This window comes from Equus asinus, chromosome 27 (assembly GCF_041296235.1).
Source record: "Equus asinus isolate D_3611 breed Donkey chromosome 27, EquAss-T2T_v2, whole genome shotgun sequence".
Taxonomy (NCBI): domain Eukaryota; kingdom Metazoa; phylum Chordata; class Mammalia; order Perissodactyla; family Equidae; genus Equus; species Equus asinus.
The window spans coordinates 15,417,130-15,442,395 of record NC_091816.1 but is presented as its reverse complement, the minus strand read 5'-3'; the positions used below and the strand labels follow the sequence as shown (position 1 = coordinate 15,442,395).

Below are 25,266 nucleotides of genomic sequence, written 5' to 3'. Positions count from 1 at the left end.
ACCTAAACTCACCTCACATATCATTAGAGATATGAATACACACTCTGGAAAAACAGTTTGAATAAAGGAATGAAGAGGGGCCGCCGTGTGGCCGAGTCGTTAAAGTTTCATGTGCTCCACTTCAGCAGCCTGAGTTCGAGGGTTCAGATCCCAGGCGCAGACCTACCCCACTCATCAGCCACTCTGTGGAGGCTTCCCACATACAAAAGAGAGGAAGACTGTCACAGATATTAGCTCAGGGCTAATCTTCCTCAAGCAAAAAAAAAAAAGAGGAAGATTGGCAATGGATGTTAGCTCAGCGTGAAATTTCCTCACCAAAAATAAAGAAATAAAGGAATAAAGAACATGATAACAGAACGTCCTGTTAGCAGTTGCCTGTACCACAGCAATATCCCACTGGACCAGTAGTTGTCAACCACCGCTGCACCCTGGCTCCATTCCAGGCCAAGTGAATAAGTATCCCCCAGGGGAGTGAGACACACGCATGATGTTTAATAACAGGTTCTGGTTGATTCTAAGTGCAGTCAGGGTTGAGAACCATTGACCGGACCATATCCTCCTAGTCAATCCCATGAAGGCAAGAACCAAGAGGAGTTTGTTCAGTGCTGTGTTCCCTGCCACGGGAACAACAGCTGGCCTAAGGCGATGTTGAGTTAATTAATACCCCAGTGGCAGACAGCAGCTACTATCTTCACCGGAGAAGCCAAAAGATCAGTTACAATTGTTCTGCGTTAGTGGACTAAGACCAAGACTCAGCGGCTTATCTTAGAAGACTGTGCTTTGAATGAAGAGGTTAGGAGTTACCTTGAACGGTATCTTTTGCTTTTTTCCACGTTCCCTCTTTGCTACTCTGCCCTCGTGGTCCAAACAGGATCTCTGAGACCTAATCCATCTGTTTCTGATTTCCTCTTTGTGCTTGAGCACAGTCACTCCACTTTTAGCTGCCTCACAGTCCTCACTCTTAAAATAAGGAAAATCAAATTCCTGAGCCAGTTAACGGGGTCACCAGCCTTCTATGCTGGAGGTACGTCCTACAAAAGCCCTGATGAATCTTAAGAGCTTGTCTTAAAAATGTCTTCAGTTATAGTATATGTTTCTACAAAAGATCAAAGAAGTAGCATTAATCATCCAAACCTTTCTTTCTCTCTCCCCTTCCTGCCCAGGCTAAGCATACTTGCACAAATACAATGTGAGCTTTCACTGGGTTGACAAGGATGTTTATAAATGTGAGCGTGTGTGTGTATGCATGTTTACTCAAGTGATTTAAAAATAACTTAAGTGAACTGAGTAAAGTAAGTGCATGCCATGCTCACCAGGAATATTAGGAAGCAAAAGCCCTTCAATATCTGAATTAGTTGTGGCACTGTTTCAGGAAAGAACTGGCTCCCGTCTCTTGCGTAAGACTTACGTAAGAGATTAGATGCGGCGCCTGAACTATTCCAGTTATCTACAGCATGAGGAAGAAGAAAAGTATGCTACATTGTTGTTACTTGCTTAGCTCTGTCCGGGTGGGGGAAATCCCTTTTCTTCCCTTCTTGTGTCCTTATGGCTGGACTAATAATAAAATTGATGCAAGACCAGATTAACAGGAGAAAAACCCAGTTTAATACGTACGTATTGGAGATCATAAAGAAATGATGCTCAGAGAGTGAACAAAGCAAGCAGTATATCTATCTTTTACAAAAAGAAATGATAAATATGTGAAGAATTGATGGGACAAAGAACTTAGTTTTGGGGTATGTAAACAGAGAGAAATTTAAGCAGAGTCTAGACTTGGCAGCAGTAAATGAGCAAGGTTTCTTTATGCAGGCCTGAGTCCCCCAGCTCTGGTGATCAGGATGCCGGAGAGCCCCTCTCAAATGGGAGCTGAACCTCCTGCTTTCAGAGGCAACAGAGACAGGAGGGTCAGAAAGCCTTTCTTGCTTCTCAAGTAGCTTTAATAAAAAACAGTATGCTATTGCGGGATATTTTGGGTGGCCTGCCCTGGGCCCCAAAAGCTCTCTCAATTTCAAGGGATTTTTTGCTTCTGGAAGTAAAGCATCTCCAATTCTTTTTTTAAAAAAAGTTTTTCTAGTGTTTGTCACACAAAAGTATGTAAAAGTAAACCAAAAACAAAGCTATGGTGCAGGCAGTAAGTAATTTAGAAATTGGGTAGATATTTAAATTTGTTCATATAGAAATAATAACAAGAATAGCAGTTTTACACTGAAACTTGAAACTCCAAGGCCGCATTCCACACATAGCTATTACATAGCACTGAAGAAAGAATTCGATTTTCCCACATCTCATAAAATAGCTTCTCAAAATTGAGAGCTCACAATTTGTTGTCATAATCATTATATTCTGAAAAGGATTTAGATCAAATCTGATTTCCAGATATTTTGACCAAAATAGAAATGAAGGTCAGCCATGACTCAGATAGCCTTCTCTGTACCGTTAAAAAACAAAATTCAACTGAGTAAATGTGAAGATCTAATTGGCTTTATTTAATGATTCATGAATTGGGCAGCATCCCATCTTAGCAGTTAGAAAGGAGCTCCATGGAGCTGTACAAAATGAAAGTCTTTTATAGGCAGAAGTGGGTGGAAAAAGGAAGTTTCCAGAAAGGAGTGGATTGTTTCAGGCAAGGTCCTCTTCCTTTGGGGGAAGTGGGGTCTATCAGGCAGATTACCTCACTCATGCTGACCAGGTAATTCCAGATTGACTGGTTAAAGGTCACATTCCTAGGAAAGGCTGAAACTACAATCAGGTTAGGTATTTAGTCTGGTTTGCTGACATGGGGCTTCGCACAAGTGACTCCATTTTGGGCCTGTTGTTTCTCTTTTAACACTACTATAAGGTTCTGCTTAGTTCTCATTTATAACATATATATTTTTCTCATGGAGCTGTGTAGTGTAGAGAAAACAACTTGAATATTAGCGTCAAAACAACCAGCTTAGGTACAAATACAAGCATCATGACTTACTTGCTTTATGACCCAAGAAAATTGCTTCATTACTCTGAGCTTATTTTCTCAATTGTAAAATGAGAATAATAATGTCTACCTCTTAGGGTTGTTATAAGGATTTAGACTAAAATAACCAACATTTGTTGAGTGCTTATGTGGTATTGTGACTTGTAATAAGAAACACATTTTTGGTCTTCTGTCCCAGTCCCTGACACAGAGCTCCTAAAACCCTTGGAATTTCCTAAGCAGTAAGAGTGGTAAAGATGTCTTTTGTCATAGCAAGCCCCTTTCAACCACCCCAGAGTTTATGTTAATGAGGCGACTTTTGGAAAGCTCCTTAGGATGGGTACCCATAGCTAGGGGGACCAACCCAGTAATTAAGGATTGGCTCTCCAGAGAGGGGAAAGGGGCTGGAGGTTGAATCCATCACCAACGGCCAATGGTTCAATCAACCAGTCTATGTCATGAAGGCTCCATAAAGACCCCAAAAGGGCAAAGTTCTGACAGCTTCCAGGTTATCAAACAAGAGGAGGTACTATTAGGGTGACACACCCAGAGAGGGCATGGAAGCTTCAGCCCCTTCCCATATACCTTGCCTTATGCATCTCTTCAATCTGACTGTTCCTGAGTTATATCTTTTCATCAAAACTGGTAATCTAGTAAGTAAACTGTTTTCCTAAGTTCTGTGAGCTGCTCTGGCAGATAAATCAAACCTAAAGAGGAGGTCATGAGAGTCTATAATTTATAGACAGTTGGTCCAAAGCACAGCTGACAACCTGGACTTGTGATCATTGTCCAAATGATCGGGTGGGGAAAGGGGACAGACTTTCAGGACTGAGTCCTTAACCTGTGGGATCTGACTCCAACTGCAGGTGGATGGTGTCAGAACTGGACTGTAGGACACCCAGCTGGTATGGCAGAATTGCTTGGGGTGGGGAACTCTCCCTCATATTTGGTGACCAGAGTACAGAAGTATAGAGTGTCATAGTCAAGTAGAAGAGAAACACAGGAGTGTTTTTCCCAGACAGCCTATTATGTAAGTGGCATGTTCTCAGCACTTTATCCAGAAAAAATAATTCATTGAATCCTCATAGCAATCCTATGAGGTAGGTATTATTATCCTTCCTTTCTCGATGAGGAAACTGAAGCTCAAGTCACCCAGTTTGTAAGTGGGGTAACAGGATTGGGACTGAGGTCATGTGACTATAGAACTTGCAAGTGTGTGAGAAAACAAATACATTAGTGCTTAGAGAACCCCAGGGCCCATATTCTCCTGAATGGTCATTACGTTTACCTCTCCTCTTTCCAGAGAAGAAATATTGCGATGAGGGAATATACGGTCCATGACTCTCTAGTGTCCCTATTGAGCCAGGACATAGGCTTAGCTGGCATTTACCACTTGTTTCCAGCTGCCTTTCCAAGCAATCCCAGCAGGGCCCAGGCTCTGAGAATTACTACAAGCCTCACCCGATCCCTGGGCTGGGTTTCAATTAGAAGGATGGCGGTGCTGGGGACTGGGTCTTCCGTGCACCATATTTTGAAATGCCTGAGGTAGAAGGCATTGAAAGCAGATTTAGCGATCTATTGAAAGGTGGAATAATTAAAACCAACTTGGAATATCTGCATAGAGAAAATCCATGCTTTATAGTAGTTATCAGGGAAAAGAAAGTGCACATATGTTTGGCTTCTGTGAATTAAGACATGAAGTCATAGTTGTTTAAAGATGAAGTGTGGTCAGAGTCATAAAACATTAGAAACATTGTGTAATGAGGTAGATAATCCATGTATGCTAACCACAGAGCCATACCTAGAGCAAACATCAGGTCATTTATAATTGTTTTACTACTGCATTCTGTCCCACACACAGTATGTAAACTTTTGAGAACCTATGGTTTGAATAAGAAATGCGCCTTTCCCCAAGTATTTCTAGATGAGAGGGAAGTTTAGGGTAAACTGCACTGATTTCAGTGTCTCACCCCAAATCAAAACCAAAAAGCTGCTCGGTGCCCCTGAAATGCGATTGAGGATTCCCAAGGCAGCTGGACCAGCCTCGAGCTGTTCTCAAACCATTGGCTTCCCTACAATCTCTTGCGGGGAGAACCACAATTCCAGGGCTCCCTCTGTTTCATGACTCAGCTACCTCGGCGGCACAGACTCCCTTGGTCCTTATCATTAATTATCATGGCTATGTGCCTTCACTATAGAAATCTGCCCGAGTATGGTGAATCACGTACAATTTAAAACTATTATAACCCAAACGATTATAGCTTTGCTCGCAGATTAGCGAAATAAATGTTACTCAGCCCCACTGAGAAATAGTTCTATCCCCTTGGGTTTCTTTAGATCCGATTGGCTTGAAAGTGACGTCTAATCGGGGAGTCACTGCTCAGTGCAGTCTGCGTAGGTGAAGTATTTTTACGTTTGTTTTAGTGTTAACTCTCTTTCCAAAGGCCCAAGCACATCAATTTGTAATGCTTGACCCAACTCAGCGGGGTTGAACTATATCCCAATAGACTGAAAGCCGAAGGCGTGTGTTGACACGTGTGTAGTGGGATCCCCACTCCCCCGTCGGGTTCTTCCTGGTGCCCGGTGGCCACAGTGAACGGCTGACATGTAGCCAGAGGGACAGCACCAATGCCAACCTGGATCATAAATATTAGTAAAGCTTACTTCCCGTCCTGTTTATAGACGAAAAACAAACAGAAGTACAAGTTCCCCAGTGAATCTTCTTGTGCGCACCCAGAGGAGTGTGCACCCTACTTTGCACACCACCCCTCCCTTATGACATAATTAAAGAGTCACCGAACTCTAAAAATAGAGCTCCTCCAAACCCATTATTTTAAGGATTGACATCTGTAAGGCAAGGGTCCTTGAAAGATTTCCCAGAGTTGTTTATTCTGCCTCCCTAACAAACCCTCCCTGGAAGTTACAATTTAATGCAATATTGGTTTTTGGCCATTGCTTTCCCCCTACACCATTTGGTAGTTTTGCTGCACAAGATTGCAGAGCGGGCTTATTCCATCTGAGCATTTGTGGCGCGCCCATGAGGGATGGACCAATTCTAGCATATAATAGCAATATATTTCAGTTTGCTAAATACTGTCTCTCAAGTGGGCCTCTGGTCCCCAGGGAGCAGTGGGATATGTGACCACAAGAACAGTGCAGTTGTAGGTCAGATCTGGTTTTACACGCAAAGATCAATCGTCCCGTGTCACACTTAGATATGATATGATTAAGATATTTAGATATGATTAAGATAATGTGAAATATATTTTGTGATAAGAATAGAAACATTAAATCACTCTGTCATGTCTATGCAAAAATTTTTTACTGTAAGTGGTTTTTATTGTATGGCTCTAGAAACAGTGGACATTTTCTTTAAAGATGAGCCATGAGGGGCCGGACCCATGGCCAAGGGGTTAAAGTCCCTTGCACTCAACTTCAGCGGCCTGGGGTTCAAGGGTTCGGATCCCGGGTGTGGACCTACTCCACTCATCAGCCATCACGTGGCAGCATCCCACATACAAAGTAGAGGAAGATTGGCACAGAGATTAGCGCAGGGCTAATCTTCCTCAAGCAAAAAAAGAGGAGGATGGGCAATGGATGTTAGCTCAGGGCAAATCTTCTTCACAAAAATAAATAAATAAATAAAAATAAAGGTGAACTATGAGAGGATTTGTTGATTTGAGGATGGCACTAAAGTTACGCTAAGACCGCTGAGCCTTCTTTCTGAGCCGTACCATCATGGAGACATTTCCTAGCTGAAGAGAATACCAGAATGGCTATCCATGAATACAAGACTCAATCTAATGTTAATATTTCCTCAAACTTTTCTTGAGACAAGTGTGCATTAATAAGAATAGAGAATAAGGAGGAATTCAATTATCCTTTAGTATGTGAATATTAACAACTCTAAGACCTTAGGTCCTAAGAGCAGTGGGATGCTTAATTTCTGGTTTCAGAAGATCAGTCAGTCTGGTACTTTGTGGCAAGTAGTACCCATCATCTGGGAAACTTGAGGGTGAAACCTCCCATGCCACTTTCCTAATGTCATGAACTCTTGTGCCTAACTGGAAAGCAAATCATCTTGCAGCTCTCAGGAATTAAACTCTTTAGTGAAATTCAGCAGCTGGGAGAAAATCCCCTCCATTATGTGTATTTTGTGGTTGAGGGGACAAAGTAATAGATATGCCACAGTTTTTTAACCACCGATGGGATGGATTATCTCGTTAGGACTGAGTTTCTATATGCTGCAAAACATGGAGCGACACTGAAATTGGAGAAGCCGTTGTATGTTTATGTGTTTTCAAACATACAAAGAAATCGAAGGAGCAATACAGGGAATATCTGTACACTCACATCATAGATCAATATTAATATCACTTACATTTTACTCCCTTTATCTTTATGTATTTACACACACACACACACACACACACACACACACACACTTTGTTTTTCCAGCATGCATTGCTAATCCTTGCATACCTGATTATTTCATTGGTGGTTTTTAAATGGTGATTTTTAAATGGTGATTTTTAGTCTGTCATTTCTTCAACATATATGAGCTGCCATTCTTCTGAAAAGAAAACCTTTCTTTCACTCTGCAACTGGTGATGATCATAACTCCTCTCAAAAAGATAAGGTGAATGCTTAATTTTTCAATAAAAAATTTCAGAGTAAGATATTGGCATGATAGTAGCCAACAATGGTGATAAGTACTTCTTTTCCTTCCTCCCTTCCTTCCTTCCTCCCTTCCTTCCACCCTCCCTCCCTGCTTCCTTTCCATTCCTCCTCCTTCTCTCCCTCCTTCTCTCCCTCCCTCTTCTCTTTTCTTTCTTCCTTCTTTCTGTTTTATTAAGTATCATTGAGGACTCGAGAAGTCTTATTTACTCATTGGATTACAATTACAGCCATTATTTTTTTTGAACTTCAGATACTCTAAAATTTGGCCAGTTGGAGGCCCTTCAAACTGTGTCTTTTTTAAATTTGTTTTGCTTTTTATTTTGCAATAATTTCAAGCTTACAGAAAAGTTGCAAGAATAACACAAAAAGCTTTCTCATTTCATCATGCAATCATTAACATTTTACAACATTTGATCCATCATTCTCTCTCTGTTTGCTGTTTTTTTCTTTTTCCTGAGCCATTTGAGTAACTTGTAGTCATGTTGCTCATTAACTATAAACACTTTAGTGTGCATTTCCCAAAAACAAGGCACTCTTACATAACCACAGGACAGCCACCAACTCCGGAAATCAACAATGATACAACATTACCACGATCCCGTTGCTGGTTCTGTCACCTCCTCATTCAGGAAGAAGTTTAGTGCCCAGCTCTTGGTGGAAAGAAGGCAGTTTCAAATGTTACAGTATGTAACCTAAAAATGAAATATCTGTTTCCTAGGCAGTGTTGCAATTCTAGTAACTGTATCTAAAACTGGAACATTATTTCACTGAATATCCTTGGATTAAGGTCTGGAGGAAGAAGATAATTGAGACAAACTAGCCATAAATCCAGTTCATTATTTTTGTTTTTCCTCAGCAAAATGCATTCTTTTTCCATATAAGGATGTAAACAACCACAAATAGTTACAGAGATTTCCTTAAGAGCACGAGTTAGAAAGAAGATCCCTAAGGACATGAAGGGCCCTGCTGACTTTGAAACTGCTTTTACTGTACTTGTTGATCTTTACAGCTGCAAACTTGGAACTTACATTAAAGTTTTCACATATTGTAAGTGGGCTCCAGGTTTCGGTCTGTGCACGGCAGAGCTGACTCCCTAAGACACTAGAAGTTTTGGTGTTAGATAGCTTCAAAAAGTCTTGAGCCCTCCGGGGCCTGTAAAAATATAAATATTGGGGCTTGCTTATGCCCCTTTCACCTTAATGGCATTTTTATTATTTTGTTTTCTACCTCCCACATGCTGTTTTAAAAGTGATTTATTTTCTTTTTAGTTTTTTCTTAACTTTTTTTTTTTAGTGAGGAAGATTGGCCCTGAGCTAACATCTGTACCAATCCTCCTCTATTTCGTCTGTGGGACACCACCACAGCATGGCTTGATGAGTGGTGTGTAGGTCCACGCCCAGGATCTGAACCTGTGAACCCCGGGCCACCAAAGCAGAGTGTGTGAACTTAACCACTATGCCACCAGGCCAGCCCCTTCTATTTAGGTTTTGAAAATAATATTTTTTAAAGACAAGACCAAGTCTGAACATGAGGTGGTTTAATTACTTATTAACATATTCATGTGAAATTTTTTAATTATAACATATATATGTGTGTATATATATTGTCAATCTGTATGTGAAACATTATGGTGATTGTTTTCAAATTGAAATACTTCGCTCATGGATAAAATAGTTACAGGCCATTGATTCTAGAGCTATTCTACTTAAAACCCCTCACCTGATTTGTTACTTATAGTTGGTGTGGAATAGATACTCACACAGCACTTAGGTGTAGAGATTCACTGATTTTGTGGCCTTCTGCTCTTGGTGGCCATAGCAGGATTATACCAGAACCTGGGACGATCCCCCTTCCTTCATGCCTTCTTATTCTTTGTGTGCTCACGTGACTTAATGACATCCACCTGAACTTCTGACATGCGGGGGTGACTGTCTTGCTGGCTTCTTTTCATGCTTCTCTTTCCAGCAGCATCCATTCAATGAGTTCCTTCCTTGAAAAATAGGTCCCCAAACCTCCAGCCCCCTACACTCCCAATCAGGACTGGAGAGACCCTGCTGTCTTTTGGTGGCTTGCTGGCTGCCCTGCATTTAATGTGAGTTTGATCTTAGCCCTCTCCTTCTGGTCCACGATCATTAAACATTTTATGACCTTTTCCCAATCTTAGGCCTACCAGTTCTTTTTTCTGAGGTGTAAGATAAGTCAAATTATTTTTCCTCTTATAAACAATTAACAATATATTTGGGGGCTGGCCCAGTGGCATCACGGTTGGGTTTGCATGCTCTGCTTCAGCGGCCCAGGTTCCCCGGTTTAGATCCCGGGCATGGTCCTATGCACCACTCATCAAGCCATGCTGTGGCAGGCATCCCATATATAGAGGAAGATGGGAATGGGTGTTAGCTTAGGGCCAATCTTCTTCAGCAAAAAAAAGAGGAAGTTGGCAGTGGATGTTAGCTCAGGGCTAACCATCCTCAAAAAAAAAAGTATATATATATTTTGAGCACACACAACAAATAATACCTTTAACATAGAATACAAGTGTTTTCTCAATATATATTTGCATACTTATTACTTGGTCATATAAATTCATTTTTACTGCAGGAATGAAAAGCCAGTTTACAAAATTTGCAAAGCCTTGTTAATTTTTTTCCTGTAAATCTTATTCTTTATGAGAGATCCAGCCCCGTTATGAAAACATTCCATACAAACCCTAACCAATGATCTCAAATCATTGCTAAAGCGAAGCGACAGCTCACAACTCATGAAATGTCTTTGTTTTGATTGTAGACCCTTGGCTTGCATGCTGTTTATGACCCTTTGTTAGACTGAGAGGAGGGTGATATACAAGCCATATGACCCATGGAACAACAGAGAAGAATCAGTCTTTCCCATCTGCATAAATATGCCCCAGCCATGCTGCTTTGCACGTACACCAGCTTGCACTTTTCCATTTCCGGACAAACCAATAACTATTTTTACTTATTTATGACATCCTATCTTCCAAAAGAAGTTGAGGTAGCTTGCAAAATTGACTAATAGCTATTGGAAAAACACACTTCAGGGCCAAAGTCAGGTTTTATCTGGAAGAAAGTTTTATCACACTAAGCCTAAGAGTGGATCAATGCCAGGAGTGAGCTAGAAATTGCATGGGAAGACTCATTAATGCTCATTATGTACTTTCTGAGCTCTCAAAACACAAATGCACTCCAAAAGCTGCATAATATAGCAGGTTACATCAATCCAGACCACTTGCGATTCTGGAAATGTGGTTGACAGCTTCAGAAATAAAGGACACTCGTAACAAAATACACAAAGCTTGTCTTGTAAAAAGAGCTGCTCCTTGCCCAAATAAAAATTCAGTCCAGCTACAAACAAAATTTTCCTATGAAAGAAAATGTGAGATTTGCTGATTTGTTTTTGTCACCCTGAAGAATTACCATGCCAGGAAGAATTCTTTTTTTTTTTTTTTTTTTGAATATGTACACAAAGAGGCAAAGATTCCCCCCAAATAAGATCTAGAACTTCAGGATAATATTGCATTTCCCAGTTTGGAGTCTTTTGGGGCCTTAAGCTGTTTTGGATCTTTCAGAAGAGCCTATTTTAAAATATATCCCAAATTTGGATATCCTAGTCCAGTCCCCACCATTTCTTACTTGGACTCTTGCAGTAGCTTTCCAACTGGTCTTGTTTCTTCCACACTCACCAATGTAAGGTCTAATCTCCACAAGGCAGAGAACGTAGCCTCTGAGGATGGAAATCACATCATGAACTCCTCTGTTCAGACCCTTCAAAGACTTCGACTTCCCACCTTACTAAGTGATGTGACTTTGTTACCTCCCATGACCTTCCCCTCCTACCTGCTAGACTGACCTTGTCTCCGCATCCTTCCTTTTGCTCACTCTGTTCCTGCTCCTTTAGCCTCTTTATTATACTTCTGACATGCTGAGCCCACTCTTGGAACTTCTGTTCTTTCTACCTGGAGCCTTGTTCCCCCAGTTATCCCTATAGTTCCTGCCTCAAAACCTTCAGGACTCTATTCAAATGTCACTATACCAAGGAGAACTTTCTCTAACTGCTCATCTTATATGAACAGCTCTCACTTTCTCTCTGTCAATCTCCATCCTTGCTTTATTTTTCATCTAATACCTTATCATCATTTAATATATTACACGTATTTTTATTCCTTTATTTACTATCTCCCCCAATTGGAATATAAGCTTCATAAAGACAGGACTGTTTTTGTCCTTTTGTATTTCCAGCATCTAGAACATTGCCTGCAAAGTGCTCGCTCTTGAATGGAGAAACACATTTACCTACAAGCTGAGATCTGACATTTATTTGCTTTTGACTGAAATTCCAACTGTGTGTGATAATACTGGTAAGCTCATATGATCAAAAGTTCTGACTGGAAGTCATTTATATGAGTGCTTCATTACTTTTTTTTTTTTTTTTTTGGAGGAAGATTAGCCCTGAGCTAATTACTGCCAATCCTCCTCTTTTTGCTGAGGAAGACTGACTGTGAGCTAACATCCATGCCCATCTTCCTCTACTTTATATGTTGGACGCCTACCACAGCATGGCTTTTGCCAAGCAGTGCCATGTCCGCACCTGGGATCTGAACCGGCGAACCCCAGGCTGCCGAAGTGGAACGTGCGCACTTAACTGCTGCACCACCAGGCAGGCCCCATTACCTTTTTTTGTATCGTCATGCCCCAAGCAGTCTTTTTAGACATATTTTTTTTCCTAATCACCCCCATGAAATTTTAATACCATAGATATATTACATATGTTCTCTATATATCTCTATATCTGTGCTTTATACATAAAAAGAATGGAATCTTTTCACCTGCTCCAAAAGGACAAATTTTGTCCCCAGTGAGAAGGCATGATCAATCTCTACATTGACTAAAATTGGGAAAACTAATTTCCTACTTAAAATACTGCAGTTAGTCTAATAGATAAAATCTTCCTAAATATGGGGTTCATAGGAGAAAAATAATGGTCCTATTTGATTTTTTAAAAAAAGGTGAGAACCGAGTGAGTAGCTGCTCACTCTGACTGTCACCTTGCCGGTCAATGTCTTCTACGAATCAGCTGGATTCCTTCTTCTACGTAGTTGGCAAACTACGGAAAATACAGGAAACATACTGCACACGGAGCCTCTGCCTTTAGTTTCCAGGCTAGCCCAGTGGCTATATTGGTTTTCATTGTATCTCTCTCTGCACGCACTCTTTACATTATTCTATGCTCTATGATATTTTCTCCTGCCTCATTCATGAAGGGGCTCAGACCACAAGCATGCCAAAGTTAAACAAACAAAAAGTAATAATGAAATAACGCACAAGGAAACTATGAGAAGTGTGATACAATAAGAACTATATATTTAGTCTTTGTCAATGTTTCCTGACACAGAGCTTCTAAAATCCTTGGGATTTCCTGAGTGACAGAAGTGATAGGAGCATCTTCTGTTATTCATAGGAAACCCCTTTCAACCATACTTGAGCTTATGCTAATAAAGTGACTCTTGGTGGCTCCCCAGATAGCTTCAGGATGGGGGCTGATTGCTAGAGGAACCAATTATGTGATTAGAGGGTTGGCACATTCAGCCTCGCCCCTGGACACCAGGAGAGAGGAAAGGAGCTGGAGATTGAGTTCAGTGATTCCATCCTACAGAGTGGGACGTCCAGAAAAACCCTTAAATGATAGAGTTGGGAGAGCTTCCACGTTGGTGAATGCGTCAAGGTGCTGGAAGGATGGCAGGTCCAGAGAGGGCATGAAAGCTCCATGCATCTCCCCCCTCACTGCCATACCTTGCCCTATGAATCTCTTCCATCTGGCTGTTCCTGTGTTGTCTCCTTTATAACAAGCTGGTAAATGTAAGCAAAGTGTTTTCCTGAGTTCTGTGAGCAATTAGCAGACATTTAGTCCTGTCCAAATTGTCCATAAGACATTTGGTCCACATCAAAAGGTCATTGGCATTTGGTCCTGTCCAAAATGCCCATGAGCATTTTTTGGTCCATGCCAAATGGTTTTGGACAAGACCAAATATCAAGGACCTTTTGGCATGGACCAAATGTCTTACGGATGTTTTGGACAGGACCAAACGTCCTCCAAGGCTGTGAGCAGTTCTAGCATATTATTGAACTTGAAGAAGGGGTTGTGGGAACCCCTGATTTACACCTAGTTGGTCAGAAGTACAGGTGGCAACCTGGGACTTGATACTGGCATCCGAGGGCAGTCTTGGACTGAGCCCTTAAACCACGGAGCCTAATACTAACTCCAGGTAGTTAGTGTCCGAGTTGAATTGAATTGTAGGACACCCAGTTGGTGTCCAGAGTGGGAGAACTGGTTGTTGGTGTAGAAAAGACCCACACCTTTGAAAGATGAGTAAAAACATCCCAGGCAAGGCCAAGGCAGTATGTAGTTAAGGGCCAAATGACTAGTCAAAAAGCCAATGATTTTCAAAGCCTATCCTGCAGAATCTCCAGAGAGGTGCTCAGGGGCTGCTGCCAGGATGGAGAAGCGGCAGGAGTTAGGGCTGGAGGAGTCCAAGAAGTGAGGTTTAAGGTCCACTGCCGTTACCCTTTAATCTCGACCAAGACATTTCACCTTCATACATTTCTTATGTTGGCATTTGGCATGCTTTGTCTAAAGAATAATGTATTCATTTAATCTATTCTATGAAGTTCTTTTATTGTTTGAACTGATTGAATTTGAAAGAACGGTTTCCAAAGGTATGACTTTTAATATCAGCACAGTAAATATAAAACTATTCAATCCAAAGATTTAAATGTCACAATGTTGTGACAAAAATGTAATACTGGTGATGTGGGCTGGACGAGCCAAAGGGTTGAAAGAAAGATTTCTTGGACTCTCAAGGTCTGGTAGTAGTGTTCCTTCATTCAGAGAATAGCATGCGGACAGGACCCATGGGCAGTGAAGGGCTGCAGGCATGGGGACAGGACCCATGGGCAGTGAAGAGCTGCAACGTGTTGAGGGTTAGGGCTAAATTTATAAGGCATGGGTATGTGACTTATTTTTACCAGACAAAGGAAAGCTGATGTAACAAGTCATTAAAATGGTGTCAGTGCAGATGGGGTCTGGTTGTTGTGTGGTCATATAACTTTAGATATGAATCAGGTCATACAGGTTGGTATGTAGGCCAGGATGCCTTGGGATTCTCTCCCTGGGACAGCCTTGATCCACATCATAAAATCCCCCCGAACCCATTTGGCCCCGAAATCTTTTGGGGATATGGACAATGGTCAATCTTCTGTAACTACTTCCAGCTGTACAAGGTCGTAGAGTTGTCCCTAAATGGGGCTATAGGGGTACAGGCAGGAAGTTCAGTGGACCAGGAGGTTGTGCCCGTGGAGTCAAAAGCTGACAAGGTATCCAGGTCCGCTGGAGATGAGAGAACCATTTGACAAGAAGTGGTCTGGAAGGCAAAACTTTGTTGACATGTGTAAGACAAACAATGAAATAGACAACACATTATAATAAGAAATACAAGCAATATGATTAACCCAATGAATAAAGCTTTGATAGTAGTTCAGAGATCAGGACCTGACCAGGAGTCCAACCAATCATTTAGGGTTAGGATAGGGTCAGACATGGATTTAATTTGCTGACTCATATTGGATAGGAAATTTGTTTAGGGCTTCCATGTGCCAGATGACACTTTTGACTCCTAATTGGGGAAGGAAAATTGAGGCAAAGTGATCACACCAGTGGAAGACAGAATGGGTCCAGCGTTGTTGTAGGTTAGGTAGCTTAGCAGGAGGAGATATAATAAATGTAGTTCTACCCTGTATCCAGATGAAGCCTAGGGTGCATCGCCCAATCCATCCAGGCAGCAGCCAAGGCCATAAGTTGGAGCCACATAACCACTGAGTGCCGTTAGGGGCTAACCAACATGTGCTGGGCCATCTATGCCAGTCAGTCCCAATCCAATCAGTATTTTTCAAGGCTATGATATGAGATCACATATAAGGGGGAATTTGTCCCACAGGTTGGGTGCTATCGGGCCACAAATCACAAGTATGATTGTTTTGTTCCCAACATAGAGAGGCTTTTTGACTGAGCTGACCACTAGTAGGAGCGAGGCAAATATATTCGTCCCAAATGTGATATAGCCAGGGTTATTTCTTGATTCAAATAAATAGGACTAATAAGGCCTAAAGCAGGGGGAGTGGGGAGTAAGCTTAAAAGTATGACTTTGTTGAGCTGCCTGTTTAGCTTCCCAGTCAGCAAAATTATTGCCCTTGCTCTCAAGGGATAAATCTTCCTGATGTCCCTGGCAATGGACCACAGCCACTTGCTTTGGAAGAAGCACAGAGTTTAAAAAAACCTCTGTTCCGTGTTTGATAGGGGAGTTCTTTGTATTGAGTAATTCCCTGTCTTTCCATATGGCCCCATGTGCATGTAGGACCAAGAAGGCATATTTTGAGTCAGTGTAAATACTAATAACCGTATCCTTCGCCAGGTGAAGAGCTTGGGTAAGAGCGCCGAGTTCAGCCTTTTGGGTGGACGTGGTGGCTGGAAGGGCTTGTGCCTTGATGACGTGGGAGGCGTTTACTATGGCATAGCCTGCCTTGCATATCCCCTGTTCCATGAAGCTACTGCCATCTATAAACCAGGTGTCATCCATATTATCTATGCAGGAATCCAGCAGGTCAGGCCTGTTGAGTACACTTATTCTGTGATTTCAGAACACGTATGCTCCAGATCCTGGACTCGGTAGTCAGGACCAGGCATAAGGTCTGCTGGATTAATTGTTTGACAAACCTTAAGGACGACCTCAGGGGTGTCTAGGAGGATGGCCCGATATTTAGTTAGACGTCCTCCAGTCACCCATTGATGTCCCTTAGTTTGTAACATGGCTTGTACCTGATGGGGAGCCATGACTGTTAAAGGTTGTCCTACAGTTAATTTAGAGGCCTCCTCGACTAATAGAACTACAACTGCTACAGCCTGTAAGCAGGCTGGCCATCCCAAAGCCACCAAGTCTAGAGTTGTTGAGAAATATCCAACAATTCGGGTCTCTGGGCCTAGTCTTTGCATGAGGGTACCGAGGGCCTGGCCCTGCTTTTCAGCAACATGAAGAGTAAAAGGCTTGTTGACATTAGGCAGAGGCAGGGTTGGGGCAGAAGACAATTGCTGTTGAATCGATTAAAAGCCCTTTTCCTCCTTTTGTGTCCATTCCAGAGGTTCCGAATCAGGGCCTCTGGTTGCTTCATATAAAGGCTTTGCTATTACCCAGACCGGAGGAAGCCGTAAATGACAGAATCCTGCCATATCCAGAAAAGTGCCAAGCTGTCTTTTTGTCTTTGGTGGTCCGAGTTAGGGGATAGCCTTTTTCCTATTTATAGAAAGTGCCCGGTGTCCTGGGGTTAAATCGTAGCCCAAATAGGACACCTGTTGTTGTGAAATTTGTGCCTTTTGTGGGGACACTCGATATCCCCATTGGTCTAAGAAATTAAGGACAAGGACAGTATTGTGATCAGAATCCTCCTTTGTGGGACTATAAATAAGAATATCCTCAACATATTGTATTAAACCACCAACAGGAAGTTTGACATCCCGTAGATCCTTGCCTAGGGCACTTCCAAACAAACGAGGACAATCCCAAAAACCTTGAAGGGCTGTCCACGTCAACTGGGTAGGAAGAGCTCCATTAGGAAACTTCCATTCGAAGGAGAATAAAAGTTGGGAAGTTTCATCCAGAGGAATACAAAAGAAAGCATCCTTTAAGTCCAGGACTGTAAACCAATTAGAGTTCTCTGGGATTTGGGGAAGAATAGTACAGGGGTTAGGCACATGGGTGAATAGGAACAGTGGCCTGATTAATTATGTCAAGGTCCTGGACCAAATGATAATGTCCCTTTGGCTTCTTTACAGGCAAGATAAGAGTCTTATAGGGAGATTGACATCGTTTAAGGAGGCTGTGACTGAGGAATTTTAATATGAGGCATTGTAATCCTTCAATTGCCTCTGGTTTTAAAGGGTATTGCTTCTTATGGTGACAAGAGAAGAGTCTTGCAGGTTAATAGAGACTGGCTGTGCTGTTATAGCTCTTCCTGGAAGGGAGCAGTCCCAAACCTGGGGATCAACTGCTTCCCATATATGGGGTGGAATATTAGACGGTATCTGGGAAACAACAGCGCTTGGAGAGAGAGCGACAAACAAGCCGTCCTCCTCACGTGTTAGAATAAATTGGCTTCCTAATTTTCTCATTAAGTCTCGCCCAAATAATGGAATAGGATACGTAGGTAGGACTAGGAGAGTATGGGAAATCACCTGAGTCCGATATTGGCAAGATAAAGGAAGAGTTTGATAACAAAACTTGGAGTCGCCCTCTATTCCGACAATTTTTTGATGGAACTTATGAGTTGGGCCAGAGTGGCAAATAGGTACAGAGTAAATGGCTCCCACATCAATAAGAAAATTGATTTGTTTCCCTTCCACATCCAGAGTCACCCAGGGCTCAGTCTGTTCGATGGTGATGGGAACTGGACTGGCCTCTGGGCCCCTTCAACTGAGTCTTCAGGATTGCATCTCCGGGCAGGGAAGTGTGTTCTTGGCCCCTCCTCACTCTGGAGGCAAGGACAATGACGCTTCCAATGTCCCTCTAGCTTGCAGAGGACAAGACCCAGGAGGAAGCTCCTTCTTGGGCACTGCTTGCTCCAGTGTCCAGATTGACCGCAACGGTAATAAGGGGACTTACCCAGGCCTCCGGCATTGGTAGTGTGAGACTTGGGCCCCTGGTTAGCCTGTTTCTGTGACATATCTGCAGTGGCAGCTGCTAAAATGTGAGCCTGTACCTTACCCTGTAATTTTGTCCTTCTGTCCTTATCCTGTTTAAGAGTCAAGTCTCGATCATTAAATACCTGAGTAGCAATCTCCAAAAGTAGAGACTTTTGGTGTACAGGTATAGGTGTTTGAGGACCCAAGGCCAATTTAGCCAATTTTTGGCATATGTCTGGGGCAGATTGACTAATGAAGTGCATGTTTAGAATAGTCATCCCTTCCGGAGAAGTAGGGGCTAGACTAGTGTATTTTCGAATGGCTTCAGCTTATCTCCCTTGAAAAAGGGCAGAATTTTCATCTGTTCCCTGAGTTATTTCCTGGAGTTTGTCAAAATTGACTGGCTTTGTATAGGCACACAAGCACAGAGTCTCCACAGCTATTGTTTTAAAAATTACCACTATGAATCAGGTACAGTAAGACAAAGCTCACCAGTTATGAATCCAAATTTTCTTTTGAGCCTCTTTACTAATATTTATGGAGAAGACATTTAAGATTCTAGCTTTTTGGGCAAGGGTATGCTGATGGCCCTTTTTTCCTTTTTTTTTTTTTTTCAGTTTTAGGAATTAGTGATAGGCTAGATCACAGTTCCTGGAGAGGGGAGATGATAACCCTTTTTGAGATAAAGGAACAGAGTGGAATCTGAACTGCCTCTAGAGCTGCTTTCCCAGTCTCACAAGGATTTTCTAAGCCCAGTCACTCTTGATTTTCCAGAAATGCTGTCGTAACTCAAATGACATTATACGTTGATCGACCTGTCCAACTGCATCATAAAGGCACAGAGAAACCCCTCAAGTTTTCTCCAAACTGGAGTTTCTGGAGAAAAACTCATCCAACTGAAAGTGTTTCCAATTAGTTAAAATGCACCCGAGGGGTGAGTCTCTGGGGATGCTTGGGGCATTCCCCATGGCCGTTAAGACCATCAGTGTCTGACTCATCAGTTCCTCATGGCGGTAAAGACCACCAGCGTCTGACTGACAGTGGGCTGGAGAAAGGTGCAGAAACCAACTGCGGGTGTGAATATAGTTATAAGATTTAGTCAAGTCCCACTCAGCCTGGGCATCTAGTCCCTGAGCCAGCACAAGGCAAGCCAGAGAGGCAAGAGGCAAAGGCCTGGAGCGGGCTGGGGCCAGGGCTCCCAGTGCCGGGGTTGAGAGTTAAGTTCCTGGCAAAAAGTTTTCAAGTTTTCGATTTTACAGAAGGTCCAGGTTCTGCTCAGGTCCAGCCTGAACTTAACCTCGACTTGGTGACAACAGAGGAGGAGATGAACGAAACAGACAAAGAACAGAAAAGAAGAGATCGGGCCTCACACTCACACAGCCTCTTCCCAAAGGTTGTCAAAATAAGTGTCACGCAACAGTTCCTGTGCCAGGCACACAACCTCAGCAGGACAGTTCACAGAATAAATCACAGATCTCCTGTGCTTACAACTGACTCAGCAGGTGCCTAAAACACTCAACGAGTCAACCACCAAGAGAGGGCATCCCACTTGTGGTCACCGGCGGGGGGTGGGGGCGGGGAGGTCAGGCCCAGAAACCAGAGTGGGGGCTTCCAGAGGGGGAGCCTTTGACTCTTTAAAGATTTCTCTGTTTCTCGGTTGCAAAACTCAAGAGGAGCCAAAAATGGTCACTGTAACTTTAAGAGAGATGAAAGAAAAGGGTCCATTACCTTGATATCCCTCCTGAACCTAGGGCAGCTGTCCTACCCATTTTTCCTCCTATGGGGTTCCTATAGCAAGGGGTGATGGGGGCGTCCCCCCACATTGCATCCCTTGTATAGCTTCCCTATTATGCCAGGCAATAATAGGAGCCCGATGAATGGTCCCAGAGATAAAAGAAGAATAGAGAAAAACAGTGAAGAATTTTCTGCCGGTCTGGGGGACATTCTACCCAATCATCCTGGAGCCATTCTCCCAAAAAGGGGTTCCCATACTCAACCAAAGGTTAGAGTTTGGTACTTTCCTTGAACTAGAGTCTCAATGAGGACTTTTCCATAGTTTGGAGCGTGGTTAGGAGCCGTAGGGAGGGATCCCAATCCAGCCTTGGGAAAAGAAAGCTGCCACGAGAGTCTTGGAGATTGGCGACCATCCTAACCACTTAAGTGGTTGACCCGCACCCATGTAAAATGTATATATTAGAGTGAGAATTAGGAAGGAATGGATTAATTGTTTCTTCATCACCTTCAGGCGCAAGGTACTGATTCTCTTCTGGCTGAATGCCACGGTTTGCCCCATAGAGTAGCCATGGGCAGCAAACATGGATTCATACAGCTGTCAGAGAAGGTTTGTGATGAATAAGTGAATTATATCCACCCTTGAAAAAGAGGAGGCACAAGGGAGAAAAGGGCACTTACCAGAACTTAAGCTCACGAGCCGGTGAAGCAAGATCCCCATACGTGCCACCAGAAGAAATGATGCGGGTTCGGCAAGCCAAAGAGCTGAAAGAAAGATTTCCTGGACTTTCAAGTTCTGGTAGCAGTGCTCCTTTATTCAGAGAAAAGCATGGGGACAAGACCCAAGGACAGTGAAGGGCTGCAAGCATGGGGACAGAATCCATGGGCAGTGAAGGGCTGCAATGTGTTGAGGGTTAGGGCTACATTTATAAGGCATGGGTATGTGACTTATTTTTACCAGACAAAGGAAAGATGACGTAAAAAGTCATTAAAATGGTTTCAGTGCAGATGGGGTCTGGTTGCTGTGTGGTCGTATAACTTTAGATATGAAACAGGTCATACAGATCGGCATGTAGGCCAGGACGCCCTGGGCTTCTCTCCCTGGGGCAGCCTCGATCCACATCACTGGCCTCCGAGGACACTCACTCAGCCGGTCTCTTTGGCAGCGGTCCTCAGACTTGGCATTCGTCAAAATCACCTGCATGGCTTGTTGAAACAAGATTTCTGATTCAGTAGGCCTGGGTGGGGCTCCCGGCTCTAGGCAGGGGAACTTGACAGCAGCACAAATAAAAGTGATTTAAAATCATTACGAAAGAACCCAAAAGAATCAGAGCTTTTTTTTTTTCCCCCCAAACACTCAAGTTTCGTCTGCTCCATCGGGGGATTCCTCCTGTTCACCCTCATTTTAGTCATGGTATTAAAATTAAAATACAGTTGTCAGATAAGCATCAAGCACTAAAAGTCTATTTTGAGTTTGTAGATCTTAGATTATCGCCAATTCCTGTTGAGTCAAAGGAGTATGGGAGAGTAATTGAGCTGCAAATGTTCTGTTTTATATATATTTAGATGCACTTCTCTGCAAAAATATAAAAAGCAAAGCAGGGGGCCGCCCTGGGGCCAAGTGGTTAAGTTCACACACTCTGCTTCAGCGGCCGGGTCATCAGGCCATGCTGTGGTGGCATCCCACATAGAACCAGAATGACTTACAACCAGGATATACAACTATGTACTGCAGCTTTGGGGAGAAAAAAAAAAAAAGAGGAAGATTGGCAACAGATGTGAGCTCAGAGCCAATCTTCCTCACCAAAAAAAAGCAAGGATATAGAATAAAAAACCAAAAAAATGAAACAATGCCATCCTATTATACAGCACCTCCTCCTTCCATCTCTCCTTGTCCCTTACCTGCTTCAATTTTCCTCAGGACTCTATTATCACATGATCTCATATATAGTTATATTTGCTTATTCTCTCTCTTGCTCTTTAAAGGGCAAGCTCTAAAACTTGTTTTGCTCTGATACTGTTCTATCTTGTGCCTAGAAGAGCACCTGGCACTTAGTATACACCCTGTACATATTTCTTAAGTAAAAGAATGATTAATTGTGGTGTTGCTTTACCTGGCTTGTTCATCCTATGAAATATTGGTGAAAGCATTATTTTAAAAAATGTGACATTTATGAATATAAAAGTGATATTACTGAATATAAAAGCAATCAGTTCATGTTAAAACTGAAAAAATTTGAGGAAGCACAAATAAAAAAGTCAAGATCGTTAGAAATCTTACTATACATTTTCACCTATAATTTCCAGTGTTTCCTTCTCTCCCCCACTTCACCTCTCCCTCCTCCCTCTCTCTGTCTCTCTGTATTTAAATGAATGAGATTACAGCTCATTTTGTGAGTTGCACTTTTGGGATCTTAATATATTGGAAACATTTCCCCATGTTATTTGATATTCTTCTATAGTACCAGTTTATTGACTAAATAGTATTACGTCATAAGGATGGAGTATTTATTAAATTACAACTCTCTTTCTTTTTGGAAATTTAGGTTGTTTCCAATTTTTCACAATAAATAACAACGTTATGAGGGACACCCTCCTAGGCAAATCTCCTCACATGTCTGCAGTAATGAATTTCTGAAAGTTAAGAGCCAATTTGGGCTTGCACAGGAGATGATGGTAAGCCATTTCAACAACAAATGGATGCTGTATAGCATTATTGTTAGCAAATCTTAACACTACAAGTGAATGTAACATTGGTTGATATGGATTTAGATAAATATTTCCTAGTTTCTGAGACCTTGTGTCTAGGGACTACTTGTCTTAACACAAGAGTTATGAAAAAAGTTTAAGACACGATGTATTTCTATCTAATTTATGAATTTCTTCTGTTTGCCTTAGTTTCCTAGTTTTATTCTTCATCTCTTTTACATTCCTTTATTTGAATATTTCCTTCACTCATCTATGTTTATTTATTGTTAAATAAGTCTAAGAAGTTAGAGTTCTCTAAGTTCAGTTTGGCCACATGCTGTAACATTTAATGAGCAGTATCTGCATTGTCACTATTTTTAACATAAAAATATAACTACAGTTTTGATTTCCTTTTTAGCCCAAGAGTTTCTATGGGCAATTAAAAATTAAATGTGTACATGTATAAATTATACACAGACATACCACACACACGTATGTATTAACATTTAATCTGTTCTTTCTAATTTCTAGTTCTATTGTTTGGGATTACAGACTGTGGTCTGTGTTATTTGCATTGGAAAGATAGTAGATCAATTAACTGATTGATCAATAGATAAATAGAATTTCTTAATGTTCTAATACAGGCTCAATTTTCATAAATTTTCTAATGCTGAACAAGGAGTTATCGTCTCTCTATATAGAGTACAAAGTTATACATACACACACAAATACACAAATATATGTGACACATATATTAAATCTTATTAATTAGATTACCCAGTCTCTCATTTTTTTCTACTTGATGTAACAAAAACTAAAGAAGAATATTGCCACTCACTGCTATGATGTTTCTGCTTCTTTCTCGTATTTACCAATTTTTTAAAAAACATCTTTGAAGTGTTATACAAAGTGTGATATAATTCAGTTTAAGAAGATTCACCAGTTCTGTATCTTCTTTGTGTGTGTCTCATTTAGTGCATTTTGCTCATTATCTTGTAATTCTACACTATCTTATACTGTTATTGTAACATTTACCTCTTATTTTTTAACATTGTCTGATATGTCTTTGTTCTTCGTTTTTTTTTTTTTTACTCTTTTTTGTTTTTATCACTTTGTTTAAGGAGCACCTCTCATAAATATGTTACATTGCAGAGTTGGACCTAATTGAGGGTCTTTGCTTTTGTTATTTTTGTCTTTATACATTTCCATTTATTGCTATAATTTATAAGATTGGCCTAACTTCTGACATCTTTTCTTATGCCTTATTATATGGTGTTACTTCTGTCATCTCGTTTTATGCTTTTTCACAGTGATTTGTTTTTTGTTTCCTGCTGTTAAAAATACATATAAACATGCTTTTATTTTTATCTTCTCTATTGATTTTTGAAGGTATAAATCTATGTAAGGGGCTGGGCTGTGGCTGAGTGGCTAAGTTCACACCCTCTGCTTCAGTGGCCCTGGGTTTCCCTGGTTCAGATCCAGGGCGTGGATCTAGCACAGTTCATCAGGCCATGCTGAGGCAGCGTCCCACATAGCACAACCAGAAGGACCTACAACTAGAATATACAACTATGTACTGGGGGGCTTTGGGGAGAAGAAGAAAAAGAAAAAGAGAAGATTGGCAACAGATATTAGCTTAGGGCCAATCTTAAAATAAATCTATGTTAAGCTATTTATGACTTGCTTTAAGATTTGATAGCCTTTAATTTTTATTTTCCTAATTATTTGAATCCAAATATATTTTTGAGTCTTTTCCTAGCTAAGATAAGGAATTTAACACACTCACAATCCCTTTGGCTTTTTATTAATATAAACTGAGAATATAGATTAATGTTAGTTTTAAATTATTATTTTACGTTATATAGTTTGTCTTCAAAGAAATATTTTGATATTATTTCACTTGCAGCTGGATTTAGGAGGGTTACTGAGATTTCATGCTACCTACAACTGCTTTTGGTGCTCACCCCCAGTGCTCTTGTGGCCAACACTTTCCATTCTTGAGCTCTGAATTTTGCTTCATTCTTAGTCAGTTTGATTATATTGTCAAGTAATATTTTTTCCAAAAAAGTACATTAATGACACATTTTTCTAAATTATTGCATTTCTGGACGTATCTTTATTTTGCCTGAAAGACAATCTGGCTGCCTACGAAGAGCCAGATTTCAACTGATTTTGCCTTAATATCATACAGAAGTTTCTCCTCGTCTCCTGAGCTCAAGAGCTGCAGAGGCAGGTGAATCTCCCTGTTTTTCTTTCGTTTGTAAGTAGTTTGGGTCTTTGATCTGGAGAGGATTTAAATTTTTCATCCTTACAATTCAAAATATGTGCAAGGATCTGTCTCTTTGTATCTCCTCTAGTTGATTTTTTTTTTTTTAAAGATTTTATTTTTTCCATTTTCTCCCCAAAGCCCCCCGGTACATAGTTGTGTATTCTTCGTTGTGGGTTCCTCTAGTTGTGGCATGTGGGACGCT

The 25,266-nt window shown here is 41.5% G+C and overlaps 1 long non-coding RNA gene across 1 annotated transcript in view; it reads right to left on the bottom strand.

Moving 5' to 3' along the window:
- Positions 1–21,858, bottom strand: part of LOC123281389 (uncharacterized) — a 52,862-nt gene extending 31,004 nt beyond the window's left edge. The window contains exon 1 of the long non-coding RNA XR_011498767.1: positions 20,789–21,858. This is a non-coding gene — a long non-coding RNA (uncharacterized lncRNA). The remainder of the gene's footprint in view (positions 1–20,788) is intronic.
- Positions 21,859–25,266: the final 3,408 nt, after the last annotated feature.